This window comes from Spermophilus citellus (assembly GCF_964194105.1).
Source record: "Spermophilus citellus genome assembly, chromosome: 18".
NCBI classification, from domain to species: Eukaryota; Metazoa; Chordata; class Mammalia; order Rodentia; family Sciuridae; genus Spermophilus; species Spermophilus citellus.
The window spans coordinates 63,135,670-63,157,405 of record NC_138200.1 but is presented as its reverse complement, the minus strand read 5'-3'; the positions used below and the strand labels follow the sequence as shown (position 1 = coordinate 63,157,405).

General features: G+C 39.2%; 1 long non-coding RNA gene across 1 annotated transcript in view; it reads left to right on the top strand.

The window, feature by feature from the left end:
* The first annotated feature begins 1,635 nt into the window (after positions 1–1,635).
* Positions 1,636–21,736, top strand: part of LOC308637979 — a 108,594-nt gene continuing 88,493 nt past the window's right edge. The window contains exon 1 of the long non-coding RNA XR_014019719.1: positions 1,636–1,737. This is a non-coding gene — a long non-coding RNA (uncharacterized lncRNA). The remainder of the gene's footprint in view (positions 1,738–21,736) is intronic.

Below are 21,736 nucleotides of genomic sequence, written 5' to 3'. Positions count from 1 at the left end.
GCCTTTTGTTTGCACAATATGTTAGTTTCCTGTGATCACTGTAACAGTTACCATAAATGTGTTTGGCTTGAATCAACAGAAATGTGTCCTTTAGTTCTGGGGGCTAGAAGTCTGCAGTGGACCTCAATGAACTGAAATGTGGTGAACTCCCACTGGAAGTTGTGGGGAGGAATCCACGCCCTGCCTCTGCTGGCTTTTGTGGCTGCTGACGTTCTTGGCTTGTGGCAAATCACTGCGATCGTGGCCTCTCTAGTCACATGGCCTTCTCACTTGTGATGGCCCTTAGCGCTCTCCACATAACCCAGGACAATCTCAAGCCCCCTAGTTTAATCACACTTGCAAACATCCTCTTTCCATATAAGCTAACAGGTGCAGGTCCCAGGGATTAGGACCTGGTGTCTCTGGAGGCCATTATTCAGCCTACTGCACCTAGTGACAGTTCTTAGTGGTGGACTCACTTTAGATGAAGCACTGTGGCTATGTCATTAGATGTGTGGACATTGCTGCCTGCCCACCAGGATCTCCAGGAGAGAATTTTCTCAGTGTTCTGAATGGATACCCGAGTTTGATAAAACAATAGGAGACTGCTCTCTGCCCTGCTCCTACAATGAATTACTTTAATTTGTTTAATGTCAGTCATCTTTACTAAAAGGTTAATCATGAAAGTATCCAAGTGCAAGAATTATTTCCTGCATCACCCAATCTCCAAATGGTGGAAGGGAACATCAACTGGGACTTGAGTCAGAAAAGCCTACACTATATTGCAATGGAGTTAGAGAAGAGAACATTTGCTCTATCAGCTGGGTAAGTGATGTTTCTCTAGAAGTATACTCATAAATTTGAAAATATAAAGGATCGGCTCTTACACAGCCCAAGAACAGCTTGTAGCTCTGATTTGGAATGTCGTGTTTTACTGTTACTTAATCAAATCTAAGAGCAGTGGTTGGGAAGTGGGTTTTGTAAATATTGTTCCGAAGCATTCACATTTCAACAGAAAACAGATGCCAAGTGTTTTCATTACTGTTGATGTTTAAAGTTATTGGAATAAAACACGAATCTACTCTCTGGTAAAGCAGAATGCCTGAGAAGGCCCGAGGTGGGGGAAGGGCAGAGGGCTCGGAACTTGCATTTGTAAGGTTTGAATAGGAATGAGGTCACTGGAGACCTTCACTTTTGCAAGAGAGGCCTAGAGATGAAATATTTATCACCAGAGGGAAACAGAAACACAATTATATTTTAAAGTGTGAGTCACAACACTGTCTTGTTCAGCTATGGAACAAAATGGCTTGGAGGAGAATAAAATTACCTTGTTTGTATCTCTTCAGAACATGGTGTTCTTTCAGTTTGCTCCTGTCCTTGGGTTCAGTGGCAGAGTGGCTGTTCTGTCCCTAGGTGGTCAGAGGTCTCATCTCTGGCCATTCATCTGGAGTTGCTTTTCAGAGGAGTAATGTGATAGTGGAAGTAAGTGTTTGCTAAATGCTGAGCGCTGTACTTTGGGCTTTCCTTGCCTTATCTAATTCTCCTCTTACCCTCTAGTAAGCATCGCTGTCCTCATTTTATTAATGAGGAAGCTGAGGCTTGGAGTAACTTGGCCACTTATCTGAAATAACTCAGCTGCTAGGGGTCAGAACTGATGTGTGACTGCAGTGCCCTGTCACAGACAGCCCAGTTCCTGGTCTCTGAGGCTTGGGAACTCCCCTGGCTTTCCCTCCAAGGCCCATGTCACCAGCTGTTATGGTGAGTTTTGCCATGCTATGCTGTATAGTGGTCACTGTAAGTTAAGAGGGTTGAGAGGACGGGTTTGGGCTGCTTGGGGCTCTGAGCACCGATCTACTTCTCACTCTGACTGTATCTCTTCAATTACCATGTATTTCTAAACGGGAGAGAATACAGCATTTGATGGCTTCCAGGAAGAAAGAACAAAATCTCCTTTCAACTAAAGAAAATTCCACTTACTTCCTCATAGAGGTATTTTTCCTTCAGATTCCTTGTCTGCTTTTTTATTTTTAATTTTAGTTGTGGATGGACACAATACCTTTAGTTTATTTATTTATATGGTGCTGAGGATCGAACCCAGTGCCCCACACCTGCGAGGCAAGCGCTGCTCCACTGCTCTAGCCTCAGCCCCAGCCCTCCTCGTCTGCTTTTGACTGACGAGTTGGCACCTGCTTTTCACTGTGCGCTTGCCACAGGCACTTGAGTTCTCTGGGCCGCTGCCATAGAGCTCTGCATTCATACATGCATTCTTCGCCTCAGCCAGTATTTATGGAGCCCCGGCTCTGCCCAGGCCCAGTCTAGCATTGGGGCAGCACTTCTGAACACGTCAGGCCTTGCTCTTGGCCTCCCAGAGCCAACAGCACTTGCAGTGAGGGTACTCTCAGCCTTTTAGGCCAGACAGCACTTCTTGTGAGGGACTGTCCTGCTCATTGCAGGCTGCAGGCCCTGACCTGCTACGTTCCAGAGTGGGAGACCACTTCAAATGCCATCACACATTCCTGTCTGCCTCCAGGGGGCACTGCTGCCCCTGACTGAAAACCACTGCAGGAAGCTGGATTTGGAAGAGATTGTGGTTGGCTGGAGTCTGTGACAATTCTGGTGAGGTATGGTGCATATTTGTCTCCTTTCTAGGATTTTGGCCCATGTTTGCTTAGAAAAAGGAGGTATTTGAAAAAGCAGAGGGAAAACTAAATCCATTTGTCAGTGTCCTGTGCTGAGAAGTGTTCTTCTTACCAACAGAAGCTGGTGTCCAGTTGCTCTTGCTGAGGCTGGGCCAGGAAGGCTGCTCTCTTTCATTTCTTCTTTGCTTTCCCTTCTTTCTGGTCACTTCATCCTCTTCCTTACCCTCTAGCTCAAAAGAAAGCCTGATGGACCTGGTTTACTGATAACCTGAGGCTGAGGCTAAGGAAGACCCTGGTTAGGAGGGAACGAGTGGCCCAGAGCACCCTGGGGCAGGAGGGACTCCTCCATAAGCTGCTTGGCAATTAGAGGGCAGAGGGCACCTTTCTCCCATTCTTTAGATTCTGTGTGTGCTGATTCAGCCAATAGCAAGAATTCACAGTAGATAGACTACACCTCTCCTTCCTTCTTACCGTTAACATGGAAAAGGACTTACACCTACAAGAATGAGGCTGGGACCCCTCTCCAGGAGCCCACTGTCACCTGGCTCTCCTTCATGAAATGTACAAGAGTTAAGAGTCTACAGTGGGGCTGGGATTGTGGCTCACGGTAGAGCGCTCGCCTAGCATGGATGGGACCCAGGTTCAATCCTCAGCACCACATAAAAATAAAGGCATTGTGTTGTGTCCATCTACACCTAAAAAATAAATATTTTTTAAAAAGAGAGTCTACAGTGGATGAGCTAAACACAGTCCTTGCCCATGTGGTATGGAGAAACTAGCAAGAACCATGGATGATTTTAAAAATTTCAAAATTAACAGATGTTAAAGTTGGCTCTAGCATGTGTTAGTAAGGATGCGGAGGGACAGAACTCTTTTTAACCTCTGTTGGCAACAGACGTTCAAGCTGTATATATCTCTGACTCGACATTGCCTCTCCTATTTACATACCCCAAAGGAACACTTCTACAAATACACCAAGAGTTGTGTACTGAGAATTCCACAAGAGCTTTCTTTGTAGAGTTAAGAAAAGCACAAGAAAAGATTCATGAAGAGGAGGATGAATGAATACTCTGTGGTTCTTTCACACACGGGAGAGCCTCATCGAAAATGTGTGAATGGGGACTTCTCCTTCCTGTGGACATGCTGCAAATCTGATAATGAACAATGAAAATAAGTTGCAGAGTAGTTTCTACAGTATGATCCTGTGTACATTAAGTTTAAAAATACAGAAAAGATTATAGCATATTGCTTAGGTATACAAACATGTATATTAGAAGCAGAATAAGACACATGGGAACAATGGACAGTTCCAAAGAACAGTAACTGAGGAGGAGGAAGGGAAGTGATTTCCCAGGAAAGCAGGGGTCTTCCCTTAGGGCTGTGTTTTACATGTGAGGTGGGTGAGATGGTGGCACATTGGTCTTATCTCATTGTCATTTATGTACAGTACCTTCCACGATCCTCTGTGTTCTTCCTTACAGAACCTCCACTTTGTTTAGATACCTCCTTCATCTCTGCATCTTATGCGGGCCTTAGGAAGCTGACCTACCCTCAGGTTACTGTGTGGTGCCTAATTAGTTTAAGAATAACCGATCTTGCCAGTGACTCTTTTCATCCCTTCCTCCCCCTCTCTCCTTGCTGGATCTGGTCTAATTCCTGTGTCCACTTTGAGTTGATTTTTGAGCAGAGTCAGAGAAAGGTATCTAATTTCATTCTTCTACATATTTTTTCCTAGCACCATTTGTTAAAAAGGCCATTTTTTCTCCAATGTCTGATTTTGGCACCTTTGTCAAGGATCAGGTGACTGTATTTATATGGATTTGTCCCTGAATTCTAAGCTCTTCTTTAATTTCTTTCTTTGATGTTTTATAATTTTTACTGTAGAGGTCTTTAGTTAGATTTATTCCTAAGTAATTTTTTTGGTACTGGGGATTAAACTCAGGGGTACTAGACCACCAAGCCACATCCCCAGCTCTATTTTGTATTTTATTTAGAGAGAGGGTTTCATTGAGTTGCTTAGCACCTTGGCATTGCTGAGGCTGGCTTTGAACTCATGATCCTCTTGCCTCAGCCAAGCTGGTGGGGTTATAGGCATGTGCCACAGGGCATGGCCCTAAGTATTTATTTGAGGTTATTGTGAATGGGGCAGTTTTCTTGATTTCTTTGTTGATATATTTGTTTCTAGAGTATAAAAAAAACTATTGATCATTGTAATTGATCTTGTATGGTGTTACTTTGCTGAATTTGTTTATCAGATCTAGAAGTCTTCTGGTGGTATTTTTGGGGTCCTATAGGTATAGAATCATGTCTTCAGCAAACATAAATAGTTTGACTTCTTTTTCTATTAGTTACCACTTTAATCTCTTCTCCTGCCTGATTTCTCTGGCTCAAGTTTTCAAACAGTAAATGGAAAAGGAGTGGTGAAAGTGGACTTCTTTGTCTTGTTTCAGATTTTAGAGGAAATGTTTCCAGTTTTTCTCTATTCAGGATGAGGTTGGCTTTGGTTTTGTCATAAAGTGTCTTTATGATGTTGAGGTAAGTTCCTTCTGTCATTTTCTCCAGAGTTTTAAAAATGAATTGGTGCTGGGCCTGGGGTTGTGGCTCAGTGGTAGGGCACTTGCCTAGCATGTGTGAGGCACTGGGTTCGATTCTCAGCACCACATATAAATAAATAAATTAAGGATCCATTGACAACTAAAAAACTATTTAAAAAATAATGAATTGGTGCTAGATTTTGCCAAAGGTTTTTTCTGCACCCATCAAAATGATCATGTGATTTTTGCCTATGATTCTATTTATGTGATGAATTACATTTATTGATTTATGTATATTGAACCAGCCTTGCATTCCTGGGATGAATCTAACTTGATCATGATTTTTGATTTCTTAATATGTTTTTAAATGCAATGTTCTAATATTTTATTCTGTTTCTATGTTCATCAGGGATATTGGTATGTAGTTTTCTTTCATTGACTTGTCTTTATCTGATTTTAATATCAGGGTGATACTGGCTTTATAGAATAAGCTTAGGAGTGTTCCCTCCCTTTCTATGTCATGGAATAATTTGAGGAGGATTGGTGTAAGCTGTTCTTTAAAGGTGTGGTAGAACTCAGCTGAGAATTCAATCTGGTCTTTGGCTTTTCTTTGTTGGAAAGCTTTTAAGTATTGCTTGATATGGGTCTGTTTAGGTTTTCTATATCCTCTTAGTTCAATTTGGGTAGGTCAAGGAGATTTGTCAGTTCTTCTAGATTTTCTGATTTATTGGATTATATCTCTGGATTTTGCAAATGTCTGGTGATATCTCCTTTCTCATTTCTAATTTTGTTGATTTGGGTCTTCTCTCTTATTCTTTTATTGTGTTACTTTGCTGAATTTTTTTATCAGATCTAGAAGTATTCTGGTAGGATTTTGGGGGTCCTATAGGTATAGAATAACGTCATCAGCAAACAGAGATAGTTTGACTTCTTTTTCTATTAGTATCCCTTTAATTTCTTCTTAGATTTATTCCTAAGTAATTTTGGCTAGACTTTTTATCAGTATTGTTTTTCATTTTAAATAAACGTCTTTAAAAAATTTTTTTTTTAGTTGTTGGAAGACCTTTATTTTATTTACTTGTATGTAGTGCTTGGAATCGAACTTAGTGCCTCACACATGCCAGGTAAGTGTGCTACCACTGAGTCATAGCCCCCAAGAAACAAGTTTTTATTGAATTGATCCTTTGTATTTTAAAAAATTATTTATTTCACTAATTTTAGCTCCTATCTTAATTATTTCCTTTCTTCTACTGATTTGGGAATTAGTTTATTTCTGATTTTTTAAGGCCTTGAGATATAGCATTAGAGAGCTTATTTGGAATCTTTGTTTTTGTTTTTAATGTGAGCACTTAATGCTATATACTTTTTTCTCAGTGTTCCAAAGGGTTTGGTATGTTATATAGCTGTTCTCATTTAATTCTAGGAATTAAACATAAAAATCCTTCTCTTATTTCTTCTGTGATCCATTCCTCATTTAAAAGACTATTGTTGAATCTCATATGCTTATGTGGCTTCTAAAAGTTTTCTTGCTTTTGAGTTCTAATTTCAACCCATTATAATCTGATATGATACACAAGATCAAATTTCTATTTTCTAAAATTTGCCTTGTGTTCTAAAATATGGTTTATTTTGGAAAAGGTTCCATGAGTTGCTGAGAAGAAAGTGTATTTAGTTGTTGGGTGAAATATCCTGTAGATGCCTGTTAGGTTCATTTGATTTATAGTATCATTTAGGTCAGATGTATCTTTATAGAGTTTTATGTCTGTATTACTTGTCTCTGTTTTTTAAAATATATATTTTTTAGTTGTCAATGAACCTTTATTTTATTTATTGATACATGGTGCTGAGAATTGAACCCAGTGACATGCTAGGCAGGTGCTCTGCCACTGAGCCACAACCCCAGCTCAACCTGTCTCTTAATGAGAGAGGTGTGTTGAAATCACCAAGTATTATTTTGAGTCAAGAAGGATTTATTTTATGTAATTAGGTACACTGACATTTGGGGCATAAATGTTTACTATTATTATATCTTCTTGTTCCCTTTAACAGCATGTAGTGGCCTTCCTTGCCTCTTATGATTAATTTTTCTTGATATTTGCTTTATGAGATAGGAGAATAGCTACCCCTGCTTGTTTTCAGACTCCATTTGAGTGGAATATCTTTTACTTTCAGTGTGTGGATACCTTTGCTTGTAAGTCTCTTGCTAATAGCATATTGTTTGATCTTGTTTTTTAATCCACTCTGCCGGTCTGTATCTTTTAATTGGAGAGTTGAGACCATTTACATACATACAGAAATTAATATACAGCATTAGAATAAATGTCTGGTGTCTATTAAGGAATGTACACGATTAATTATCACAAAACGAGGAACTGAAGGATCAGCATTTAATATCAGCAACAATAAGAAGCTGCAAGCTAGATATAGCATTAAAAATAAAAAGCAGGTGTCAACTGTGCCCTTCCCAGTACAAATAGCCACAATAACATGAATAGTGGGAGGTAATTATATGAGCTAAATTGTCCTTAAAGATAGCAAAATCATTAAGAAGAAAGAAAATGGGATAGGAAAGTAAAAGAGTTTAAACTATTTCAAAAGGTGAACAGAGGTGTAGCAGGAGAGAGGTAGCAAGGAGAAGTAAAAGAAGGAGTAAAAAATAAAAGAAATAACGAGGGGGGACGAGGGAGAGAACAAGTAAATCTGACTATTGAAGGAGGAGGAGAAGAGAAAGGAATAATAAGAGAAAGACAAGAGCCAAAACACACAAATAATCAAACCAAGGCACGTAAACAAAACCCGTTACTCCTCTAAAGTCAAAACAAGGCAAGATAGCATATGGTTGAGGAAAGACAACAAATGAAAACTAAAAAGGTAGAAAAAGTGATAAAAATGAAGGTAAAAAAGAATGTGAACACGTTCACAAGCTAATCCACACAGCTAGAGCACACCCACCCACCCACACAAACACACATTTATACTTATGCTCGATGGAAAAAGGAGAAAAGAAGGAAAAAGAAAAAGAAAAAAAGAAATCTTAAAGAAAAATGAAGGGGGGCTGGGGCTATAGCCCAGGCCCTGGGTTCCATCCCCAGCATCAAAAAGAAAGAAAAGATGAGGGTCTCCATTATACAAAATACATGTATGAAGATGTGAAAAAAATGTATCATAACTTTATTTGTTGTACCTTATATCCTATTTGTATTTCATTAAATATTTATTAAAAGAAAAAATATTAAAGAAAGAAAGAAAAGAAAAGTGAAGGGGTTTTCTCCACAGAAGTGTTCAGTGAGACTGCATCACTTGGCTTACTTCCTGCTTGCTGCTGTAATATTGAAGACCCCTATGGTGACTCTCCCTTGAGTGTGAGTCCTGGAGTAGCAGACAGTGGAGCAGGCTGAACAGAGACAGATGTAGCTGAGCTCCAAACCTGCATGCAAGTAAGAAAGCTTCGTTGTTATAAACCCAGGAGATTCTTGGAGTTGTTATAGCAAATGATGAATAATCCATGGTCATGTCGGCAAGCTAGGAGGGGTCCCTGCATCCTCAGGGAAAACACTCCTCACTGAAGGCATCTAAATGGCTTTCAGATATCTCCCCAAAGGGACCTATAACCTCACTCGGTTTTCACTGACAGAATCCTGTGTTGACATTATGTTGATGGGGAGCAACATAAACTCAATGATTGAGAGAGAGTCTGCCTCCTAAATCCTCTGCCACGTCCTCTCTGTGACCTTGGACAATTTGGTTTACCACTTGGTTCCTCCTTTCCTTCACTTGGCAACAGTAGAACCCACCTGAGTCGGGATGTGAGGGACACATGCAGTACAAGGTAGCTGGGACTGTTTTGGTCACTGACTTCCTCCCATTGATGGACTCATCTCTTCAGGAGGGAATGAGGGACATTCATGGGACGAAAGGAAGAACTTTTAGAACTGGAGCTGGATCTCCTGCTGCCCATGTCTGTTCCTTCTGATTTCTGAGCATTTTTTTCCTCCTCAGTAGGTGAGCTTTCTCCAAGGCCAGAGAGGCAAAAGGCCTCCCGTGCTTCCCCATTTACAACAATCAGGGAAGAACTGGAATGGGGCTGGCTTGGGTCACGTTTCCATCCCTAAGTCAACCTCTTCACTTGGGAGGTCTTCTGGGCAGCTGTGACTGGCTCATGCCCCACGAGGCTCTGTTGCTAGAAGACGTGGAGGGCTTTGAGGCAGTGGCACCATGCCCACAGTTGATGTAACTTAGCTCCACTTCGTGACAGTGGGTGTCAACATGAAAACCTCCTGGTCTTAGAAGGCAAGCAGCTGTGTGACCCTGAGAAAGTGTCTTCATTATACTAAACGTTTATTCCCTCAAATGCCAGTGGAAGCACTCCCTCCTTGCAGATCTGTAATGAGGACATGAGGTACTCTATAGCAGCATCTGGACCCTGCTCCACACACTAGTTATTATTCCCTAGGTCTGTTGTACTTGCACCTGGCGGCTTGGACATGAGATGTTTCCCTTTCCCTGATGGCCCATTTCTTAACTTTGCAATGAGAAACATGGCTCTCTTGTGGCCCAAGTGCCACCGTCAGGAGCTCAGTACATTCTCTTCTTGGAGGCAATAAGATGGGAGACCAGATTATCAGAGGGCAGCGTCTTGACAATGACTCTGAAATATATGAAGGAATTTGTGTGATTATTGAGAGGATTTTTTTTAAGGTAGGAAAGATACCTTGATGCTTTGACTTGTTAACTACTTGGCATCATGAATTCCTTAGAGAATTAAAAATGAAGCTTAGATACTCTTCCCAGAAAGATATACAACTACACATACAATTTCAGGAGGTTCACAGAAATCATGAAATTGTTATTAAGTGATTAATAATCCATGGTCGTGTCAGCAAGCTAAGAGGAGTCCCTTAGCCAAGGGATCCCAAGTTCAGACCCCCCCCCCCCCCACACACACACACTGGATGTGTCATCTTGCCAAGGAAACTCTGATCACTTACTTAATGGACACAGAATGGTGCTTTGATGGGTACTGCAAAAACAAACAACAACAACAAAAAGATGTGATAATTATGTTTTTTCTACACTGTTACTTCCAGGTTACATATATCCCCATATCAGACTGATCCCAACAGTTTAATTGAGACTATGGTCACATCATATAAGAACTTGCCAACAAAATGGAAAATTTAAGAAAGTCTTTCCAAGTTGTTAAAAGTTAGCTTGAGGAATAAATTAAGTTGTAGACAATTTCTTTCAACTAGAAAGTCTTCCAGAAATGTCCGTTTTAGAACCAGCTAAACACATACAACATGCACACTCACACACACTCACCAGAGGCCCCCTGAAGTTGTTTAGAATTTCATGTCATCGGTCCTATTTTAATCTTCCAACTTCTAATTGAGCTCATCTTCCCTGAAGTTTTGCTATTTCCTGATAACTGCAACATTTTTTTATATAGTACATTGTAGATTAGAGAGTGTTTCCCTTACTGTTACTTTTTTTCTTCACACTCATTATTTACCTCAATGTACAAATATGGAACCAATACATGGGGATGAGGTGCAACTTTCCTATACAGCTGGTAAGGGGGGGAAGAAGAAGAGAAATGTAACTCAACACAATCCCTATGCTTGTTTTCCAAAGGTTATGATGGGCTGCTACAGTTTTGGAACATATAGGATGTTTTTATTTACAGAGAATAAAATTTAGTTGTTTATGGTAAAAGCTATTTTATATAAATTTTTGTATGAGTTTTAACCCAGCAATACATCATTACCATTTTTTTTTACAATTTCCTCTGCCTTTCAGATGTCATTTTTATTGGAGATGTTATAATTTATAATACCATTTCCTAGTGTTAGGCATTTAGTTTCTAGTTGTTTTTCTGTAACAGTTGACAATGTAATAAACATGTTTGTGACATATAGCCTTTCCCTTTTGTTGAATTATTTCCTCAGAATACATTTCCAGGAGTGAAATTACTAGAGATGTTTTATAATATTGTTTTCCAATGAGGTCATCTTAATTTGTAAAGGTATCTATAGTGAATGAGAGTCTGCATTTCATTCCAAATTGGCCCACAATATCTACTGTTTATTTTGTGAAATTTTTCCAGATTGAGTAAGTTTAAAATGATATGTCAAGACTGCTTTCTACTGCATTAAAATTCAGTAGCATGGATTTTGATTCTATGCTTGTGTATGGGGAGTATACTGGGGGTTGAATCAGGGGGTGCTCTATCACTGAACAACATTTCTTTTTACATTTTATTTTGAGACGGGGTCTTGTTATGTTGTTCAGACTGGCCTCAAACTTGCCATCCTTCTGCCCCAGCCTCCAAAGTTGCTGGGATTACAAGTGTGTGCCACCATGCCCAACACTGTGCTTTTTTTAAAAAAAATATTTCTATTGGTGCATGTATATTATTTATATCCTTTCCCTATTTAAGTATTGGATCTCAATATGTTCATATAAATCTGAGTTATCTCAAGGTTTAATACATTTACTTTAAATATTTCTTTCAGTGATTAAAGTTTTAAACAGATTGAGGTAAACAGTTCACATAGGGCAAAAAATCACCCTTTTCAGATACTGTGACAAATGCAGGCAATCATGTCCTCACCAGTGCAATCAGGAACAACTCTATTCACCCTGTCTCCCTCCTTCCCCTGTGCAGTGCCCTCTGCCATCAAGCCTAGGCCCTGGGAACCACTGATCTGTTTTCCTGTCCTGTAATTTCTCCTTCTCCAGGATGTCACAGGGGTGGAAACATGCAGGCGTAGCCTTTGGAGTCCGGCTACTTCCCCCTGCAGAGAGCCCTTTCAGGACCATGGGTGGTGCTCCTTCTCTCGCTGCGTCAGGTTTCATCCTATGGTTGCAGCCGTCTATTTATCTCTCTCTCTCTTTTTCAACCTTTCTATTTTTAGCTTTGTGAATCTCCCTTTCTAAGAGTTTTAAATCTTAACGATTTGCATTTGTTGGCCAATCTTTTCATTTGGGATTATTTTTCTGGAGAAGATTTCACTTCATCAAGTTCTTTTGCAAATAGGAGAATTCTAAGAAGCGGAGTCCGTATGTGTCCATCCATGTCCTTTCACAGAGTAACTCACATTTGTCAACATCCCATTTTCTGCCACTATGGGCCAACTTCTGAGCATCCTCGTGAAGTGGCATAATCCTGAGAGCTCTCTTGCTGTGAGCTCTTGATTTTAATGGAATTTTAATTGTTCGTAGTAGAAATGAAGATGCTGAAAATAAACATGTTCCCCTGGAGGCAAGACAAATGCCTGGTACCGCAGGGATGCAGCACCACGTAGGAGGGGAGAAGTGAGCGCCATCTCACCTGGTTGGGAGACTGTGGTGCACTCAAAGTAAACATCACTTTAAATTCAAGGAAGTGTTTGCTTTTATGTTAGTTGAATTCTCAAGTGTCCCGACATTCTCCTTGGCAACTTCTCAGAGCAGCTGACAGATGATTTTCAATTCCTTCTCCCAGGTCATTATCAGGATTGAGCTTGCACAGCTCCCCTGGAGATACGTGGGAGAAGTAGAGAGCTCATGGGACCTGATTTGAGGGGACTCTTGTATCCTATGGGAAAGGAACATGTGACAGAGAATCGGGGGGGTTTCCGAGATCTCAGTGATTCATCTTGGTTTGAAGCAGTCTTTTTAAAATTTTGCAAATATTTTTTCCTATCATCAAGCTACCAGCATGACATTGTTGAACATGAAGTTGGAAAAAGATGAGGCCCATCAGCTCTGGTTAGCTGGCCACGTGTGAGCTGGCTCAAACACACTCCTGAGTCCACTGACCAAGGTTTTATGTCTCCAAACTGCCCCAGCTGCCCCAGCTTTCACCAGTTCTCTCCCCTGCCATTCTTCCCTTCCCCTGACAGGGCACTCATGAAGGCATGGGGAGAGGACTCAGTTTCCAGTGCATGTGAGGCCTTCTCTTAGCCTTTCACTGACTGATTTGTTCAAGTGAGAGTTCTGGAGTATCAACCCCATGAGAAGAAGTTAGTTGTATGTGTCCTGGTTTCAAGAGTTAACAGGCTTGCCAAGCTCCCTGCTCAGAGTTAATAGTCTAGCAGTAGAGGCACTCAAAATCCAGTAAAAAGCAACGAAGATATCAGATAATACTAAGTGCTGTGTGGGGCATTTAAGCAAAGTTAGTGAGAAGGAGTTCTAGGTGACTTTTAGGTGGATACTCAGGAAAGACTTCTGAGGAGGTGACATTGGAACCAAGACCAAGAGGCAAGAGACATAAATCTTGTTTGGTCTTTGTCAGTCCCTGACTACTTACCTGTTTTGCATATTTTATTATTATTATAATAAAAATATTATTATTAGTAGTAGTAGTATGTGTATGTGTAGGTATGTGCTGTGTATTGAGCCCAGAGCCTTGCTTATACTAACTACATGTTATACCACTGAGACGCACCCCCAGCCTCTAATATTTCTTGATAGCACTTAGCATCCCATGGCCTTTACATGTTGATTGCTTATACCCCTAGTATTTAGAACAACGCCTGGAACATAGTTGATATTCATACATATTTATTAAATTGATAACTAATTGAACATGATTTGCAGTCTCACTCAAAAAGCCTAGGCATCAGCTTCATCATGGTGATCCAAATACCTCACTTTTCCAAATCAGTTGGAGGTTTCTAATTAGAAGGACGGGGGCTTCAAGGTTAGTAAAGTTCAGCTAAAGAAACCAGCTATTAACAGTTGAGATGTCCTTGTGTAAGTGTAGGGCCATTCACGGTTCTCTTCCTTGAGATTAGTTAGGTAGCTGGTGCAGAATGGGGAAAATGCAATATTCAAGTTTTTTTTCACCTGAGTTCATTCCAGTGTTGCTTGAAAATTTCTTTTTGATAATTTTAGGGTTATGAGATTTCTATGTCCTTAAACTGTTGATTTTTAGGAGAACACGGGGCCTCTAGGAGAAGCAGATTCCTCTGCCTTGTATCTTGATCTTGCAAAAAATTAGCTAACTGAGGGGGCTGGGATTGTGGCTCAGCGGTACAGCACTCACCTAGCAAGGGCGAGACCTGGGTTCGATCCTCAGCACCACATAAAAATAAAGGCATTGTGTTGTGTCCATCTACACCTAAAAAAAAAAAAAATTAGCTAACAGGACTTACCTGGGCACTTCTCGGGAAGGGATGAGGTTGTACCACGGGGAACAACTCTGTAACTCCTCATCACTAGCCTATGAAGATTGCAAAGTTTGTTACTTGGTTTTATTTCCAGCCAGCTACTAAACTGAATTGTGGCTTAGCACCTAGATTCTCTCTATAGAAAATGGTCCTGAATGAAAGACTGGACTCCAAGGGAGGTCTTAGCCTTCTTCAGACATTTTTTCAGCAAAGCCTTCCTTGATAGCCTGTTACATGCCATGATCTTTTCCCATATTTTTTTGCATATTTTTATTGGTGCATTATAGATGTACATAATGGAGGGATTTGTTGTTACATACTCATACACGGACACAATATAACAATATACTTTGGCCAATAGCATTTCCCAATATTTCTTCTTCCCTCCTTTCCTCCCCCCCCCCCCGTCTCTTTCCTGTCCTCTAGTGATCTACCTTGGACTTTCATGAGACTCACCCACGTCCACCACCATCGCCTTTCTCTTCCTTTTTACTCTCCAGCTTCCACATTTAAGAGGAAAACATACAACCCTTCAAATTCATGAGTTTGGCTTATTTTATCATAATGTTCTCAAGTTCCATCCGTTTTTCTGCAAATTATAAACTGTAATTTTTCTTTATGGCAGAATAAACCTCCTTTGTGTGTGTGTGTGTGTGTGTGTGTGTGTACATATCCCATTTTCTTTATTCATTCATCTATTGATGGACCCCTCTATTGGCTCCAGAGTTTGGCTGTATGCTCCTATAAACATATATATCCCTATAATATGCTGCTTTAATTCTTCAGGATAAATGCCAACGAGTGGTATAGCCGGGTCGTATGTTGTTTCCACGTCTAGTCTTTTGAGGAATCTCCATACTGATTTCCATGGTGGCTGTACTAATTTACAATCCCATCAACAATGTGAAGTGTTCCTTCTTCTCCACATCTTCTCCAGTATTTATTACAGTGTGTGTTCTTGGTGGCTGCCATTCTAATTGGAGGGACATAAAATCTCAGTGTCATTTGTTTTTTCCAGTGCAGTTTTGATTTGCATTTCTCTAATTGCTAACAACGTTGAACATTTTCTCATGTATTTGTTGGCCATTTGTATTTCTTCTTTTGAGAACTATCTAGTTAATTTGCTCATTAATTAATTGGGTATTTGTTTTCTTGGAATAAAGGCTTTTGAGTTCTTTATATATTCTGGATATTAATCCTCTTTCAGCAGAGTAGCTAGAAAATATTTTCTTCCATTCTGTAACTTCTCTCTTCATTCTGTTTTCTTTGCTGTGCAGAAGCTTTTTAACTTGATGCTATTCCACTTATAACTCTTGGCATTATTTCCTGAGCTTTGGGGATCCTATTGAAAATTTTTGTTGCCTATGCCTATACATTGGAGTGTTGACCCTGTTTTTTCTTCTAGGAGTTGTATAATTTCTGGTTTAATTCCTAAATCTTTGACCCATTTTGAGTTGACTTTAATGCAGGGTGAGAGATAAGGATCTAATCTCATTCTTCTACATATGGATAGCCAGTTTTCTCATTACCATTTGTTAAAGAAACTGTTTTTTTTTCCTCCAGTGTGTTTTTGGCATCTTGGTACCACATCAGATGACTATATCTGTATGTGTTTGCATCTGTGTCTTCTCTTCGGTACCATTGCTCTGTGTGCCTGTTATCAGGCCAGCATCATGTGGTGTTTGTTATTATTCCTCTAGAGTACAATGTAGTCAGGTATTGTGAAGCCTCCAGCACTTTTTTTTTTCCTATTTTGTTATTCTTTCAAATGAATCTTGGGACTGTTTTTTTTCCAGTTCTGTGAGGAGTATCATTGTTATTTTAATGAGGAATCCATTGAATCTGTATATTGCCTTTGATAGTATGGCCATTTTAACAATATTAATTATACCTATTCTTGAACATGAGAGGTCTTTCCATCTTCTTGTGTCTTCTTCAATTTACTCAAGGTTCTATAGTTTTCATTGTGGAGGTATTTCACCTCCTTAGCAAGATTTATTCCTACATTTTTACAAAGGTCTATTGTGAATAGGATTGTTTTCCTGATTTTTTTCTCAGCAGATTCATTATCCATGTATAGAAAGTTATTGATTTTTATGTTGATTTTTTAACATGCTACTTTGCTGAATTTGTTTTAATAAGAAAAACGGTGGTTTTGGTGGAGTTTTTTTTTTCTTTAATCATATAAGTATAGGATATGTTTGGGCCAACTTTTTGTTGCTATGACTAAAAGATCCGACAAGAACAATTTAGAGGAGGAAAAGTGTAATTGGCTCAAAGTTTCAGAGGTTCAGTCCATGGTTGGCTGTCTGACTCTTTAGCTCTGGACCTAAGGTGAGGCAAGGAGAGAGAAAGATGGGGGGTTGGGGAAGTTGGGGGAATAACTCTTCTCACCAAGGACAAAATATAGACCCCAAAGACATACCCTCAGTGACATCCTTCCTCCAGTCATCTTACCTGTCTATAGTTACTGCCCAGTTAATCCAAACTTGTGCATTAACCCACTGATTATGTTATACCTCTCATAATCGAATCATTTCACCTCTGAAAACTTTTACATTGCCTCACACATGAGCATTTGGGTGACAACTCATATATCTAAATCATAATAGGATTATATCATCAGCAGTGACAATTTGGACTTCTTTCTTCCTATTTCTTCCCCTTTTACTTCCTCCTCATGCTTAATTGCTCTAATACTACTTTGAACAAGAGTGTTGAGAGTAAACATAAAGGGCTTGTTCTAGATTTTAAGGGAATGCTTTTTTAGTTTTTCCACATTCACTCTGATGTTGGCTTTGAGGCCTCCACAATATTGAGGTTAGGTTCCTTCTGTTCCTAGTTTCTTCAGTGTTTTTCTTTTATCATAAATGTGCTGAATTTTTATTAAAGACTTTACCTGAATTTATTGAGATGGTGAGGTGATTTTTGTCTTTAATTTTATTTGTGTGGTAAATTACAACAATTGGTTTGTGCAGTTAAGCTACACTTGCATTTCTGGGATAAAGTGAACTTGGTCAAGATGGATAGTTTTCTTAATGCATTGTTGAATATGATTTGCTAATATTTCATTGAGGATTTTTGCTTCTAAGTTCATCAGTGATGTTGGCCTGTGGTTTTCTTTCCTTGATGTGCCCTTGTCTGGTTTTGGTATGAGCGTGATACTGGCTTCATAGTTTGTATTTGGAAGTGTTTCATCCCTTTCTTTTTCATGGAATAATTTGAGGAGAATTTGTGAGAAGAAGGAGAAACTATTCTTTAAATGTCTGGTGGAATTCAAATTAGAATCCATCTGACTTTGTTGAAAGACATTTTATTGCTTCCTATATCTCAGTGGAAGTTATTGATGTGTTTAGTTTTTTTTTTTTATGTCCTCTTGATTCAATTTTAGTAGGTCATATGTGTCTAGAAATGTATCCATTTTAAGTTCTCCAAATTTTTGGTGTGATGTTTTCAAAATAGTCCCTAATGATCTCTGGATGTCTGCGACTTCTCCTTTTATATCTCTAATTTTATTAATTTGGGTCTTCTCTTATTTATTTTGACTAGTTTATGCTAAGGGTTTATCAATCTTGTTTATCTTTTCAAAGAACCAGCTTTAAAAAAAAAAAAAAAAAAAGATCAACCTTTGTATTTTTAAAATTCTCCGGTTGATTTATTTCAGCTCTGATCTTAATTATTTCCATCCTTCTACTGGTTTCAGAATTGGCTTGTTTCTCTTTTTCAAGGACGTCATTTCAAGATGCATCATCAGGTTGTCTGGGATCTTTTCAGTATTCTTATGTAGGCCCTCATGACTATGAACTTTCCTTTTTGAACTGACTTCATAGTGTCTCAGAGGTCCTAGTATGTTTTCTACTCTTTTTGTTTGATTTTAATAGTTTAAAAATTTCTCCTCTGATTTCTTCTATTACTTGTTCATCATCAAAAATGTGCTTTTCAATCAAGCTGTCCCTGTCTGTAATGTGAGTCTCTTACAAACAACATATAGTTGGCTCTTGTTTTTTTAATTCACGCTGCCAGCCTATGTCATTTAATTGGAGAGTTGAGACGATTCACATTCAATGTTATTATAGAGAGATGTTTATTAATTCCTGACATTTTGATTTATTTCTAATGTTTAAATTTGTCTTGTTTCTCATTTGCTTAGCTACTCTTCAAATGAGACTTTTCCATTTGTGAACTCAGGTTTGTTTTTGATTGCTTCTCTGTGTAGTATTTCTTTAAGTATTTTCTGTAGTGCTGGCTTAGTGGTCTCAAGTTCTTTTAGTATCTGCTATCTTGGAAGGTTTTTATTTCTTCTTTGATTCTGAAGGATAGTGGTGGCTTGATAAAGCAATCTTAGTTGACAGTTATTTTCTTTCAGGATTTGAAACACATCATTCCAAGTCTTCTGGATTTTAAAGTTTCTACTAAGAAATTGGATGTAATTATGATTGGTTTCTCTCTAAATGTGACCTGACGTTTTTTCTTCTGAGGCTTTTAAGATTGTTTTTTTTAACCCTGTTCTGAATGTTAGGTATTTTCATTATAATGTGTCATGAAGAGGTTCTTTTCTGGTCTTGTCTATTTGGGGTTCTGAATATATTATGTATCTGGATGTTAATCTCATTCTCAATATTCAGAATTTTTCTGTTATTATTTCCCTTAAAATGTTATTCATACATGAGTGTGCATTTCACATCCCACTTAAATGCCAATGATTCTTAAATTTGGTCTCTTAATGTTGTCCCAGAGTTTTTGTATATTCTGTTCATCATTACTTGTTTTCTTTAATATTATCTGAATGCTCAAGGCTAGACACTTTGTCTTCCAGTTCTGAGATTCTATTGGCCTATTCTACTAAAGTGACTTAAAAAAATTTTTTAGTTATAGTTGGACACAATACCTTTAATTAATTAATTTATTTTTATGTGGTGCTGAGGATTGAACCCAGTGCCTCACATGAGCTAGGCAAGTGCTCTACCACTGAGTTACAACCCCAGACCTTAAAGTAACTTTCAGTTGTTCATTTATTTGTGTCTTTCATTTCCAAGATTTCTGTTTGATTCTTTTAAAATGTCTCTATCTCCTCATTGAACTTCTCATTCATGTTTTGCACAACTTTCTCAATTTATTCCATTGTTTTTCTTTTGAATTCTTAATCTGATACTTCACTCACTTCCATATCTTTGGAGGCAGTTGCTGGTGAATTAAGAACTTTAGGAGGCATTGTGTTACCTTGTTTTTTCATATTTCTTTTATTCCTGTGCTGAGTTTTATGTATCAGTTGGGATAGATTTCTCTTCCACTCTTATCTATGAGCTCTTTTAGGGCATGGGTTCTCTTGTTAAAGTGTCCCCCAATGATCTATATTGAGACCCCTCCTATGTGCTATCTACATGCTTTGTGTTAATTCTCTTTGTTTTTGGTGTAGGAGTGTGTGGTGAGCCATTTTGCTGCGCTGCCTTGTGTGGGTGTTGGCTTAGTTCTTGGATAGTGACTCAGTTCCTTGTGGTCGGCCAGTTCCTGGAACAAGCCGATATGATAATGTACTGAGTGTTCTAAGAACCGGTAAAAACTGGTAAGAACCGGTTGACCTGTTCTTCCTGGCTCTGGGCGCCAGTGCTGAATTCCTTGCCTTATTGGCTGCTGCTGTGTTGCTATGCGCTTTTGTCCAATCGCGTGAGACTTAGGCCGTGGCTCTAGTATATTAGGGGTGGTCTTTTTGGGCTTGGGGTCCTTTCTCTCAACGAAACATAATGGATGCTCCCAATAAAGCGTGCTAAAGAAGAATCCTGTTTTGTCGTCGTCATTCCTGCTGGCGGGTAGACGCGACAGGAGTGGATGCCCTTGAAGGGACCTTAGAAGCCCTCCCAACCACTTCTGCCTGGGGTCTGGTCATTAGGTTTTATTTGTTTGTTTGTTTTGTTGTTGTTGTCTATTCTATTCTTTGTATTAAGGTATTGCTGAAATTTGAGTTTGTGAGACAAGTTATACTGTCTCTTGGCTGGGTTTAGTTCATCAACAGATTCTCTACCTATGAACATGTAGTGTTCCTATAGATCCCCAGAACCTCTCAGAAAACAGGGAAACAAACCATATCAACAACTGGAGAAACCATATAAGCTTTAAAATAAGTACCCAGTGCTTATTCTGACATCTACAACACTAATCACCTTAAGAACAGGAATGGTGGGGTTAGAAATTGCCAAAAGCAAAAGCAATAAATATCTGTGAGCTAGGTCTGGCATTAAAGTAAACAGCAGGTATCAACTCTGCTATCCGTAGTACCAATAACTGCAACAACACAATTGGGGGGGGCAGGAGTTGTATAAACCAAATAATTCTAAAACATGGTAAAAAATAATTCAGTAAAAGAAAATAAAATGTAATAGGAAGGAAAAGAATGTTTAGAATGTTCAAAGTGTAAACAGAGAATGCAGAAGAGATGTAGCATGTGATGGCTGTATAGGAGGAGGAAAAAATCAATTAAAAAAACAACAAAAAAGTAAAGGTAGAGAACAAGAGTGTTTGACTTCATGGGAGAATAAAGGAGAGAAAAAAGGAACAAACAAAAATAGACAAACAAAATTCTAACCCTCAAAAGACAAAAAAAAAAAAAAATCATAAAAAATGCTAAAAATGGGGAAGAAAAAAACATCTATACATCCATGAACCAATCACTACAGTAAGAAGACCACATGTGAATACACGTGCACACACGCGCACACATACACACATACACGTACACATACACACAAGGAAAAAAAGGAAAAAAGATTCATGATTAAAAATGGAAGAATCATCTCCCTTGAGGTTGTCAGAACTACTGACAAGGATGGGTGGTCACTACCTGTGCTTGGCTATCCTTTCCATATATTCTTGGTCAATGGAGAAAGGGGCGGGGGGCGTGCACAAGTGTGATGTGGGTTTATAACTCCTTTCTCTTTTTGTGTTGCTCACTGAACTGCCAGTTGGAGTAGCCTAAAACTGAAACTATTGAACTAACTTTCAACTTCCCTTCTCACCAGTATATGGTAGGATGGAATCTGAAGAACTGTTGATTGGAATTTTATCCAGACAGACTGGATTGATGCAGTCCCAGAGTGGAGTTCCATTGCCTGGACCTTAGGTCTAATAAGATCTTAGGGACTTTGTTGGTATCTCTTCTGGAGACATTAGATCAACACCCCCTCAGAATTAGGTAGATGTGGGTTTCTGCTGGGAATCTGGATCTCAGGTGCCTCCCAAGAATTCTACTTATGGGGCTTGGGAACTGCCACACTCTGCTACCCAAGAATACTTACTTCCCTGGCTTAGTCTCTGAGTGTATTCATACCCACCTGTTCAGTGTTCTGACCATCTTCAGCTAGTCACATGAGCTGCCAGACTCAAAAAGAAGTGAGTTGGACTCCTCTCCTTATCTCTGACTTGTACACCCCTGGGT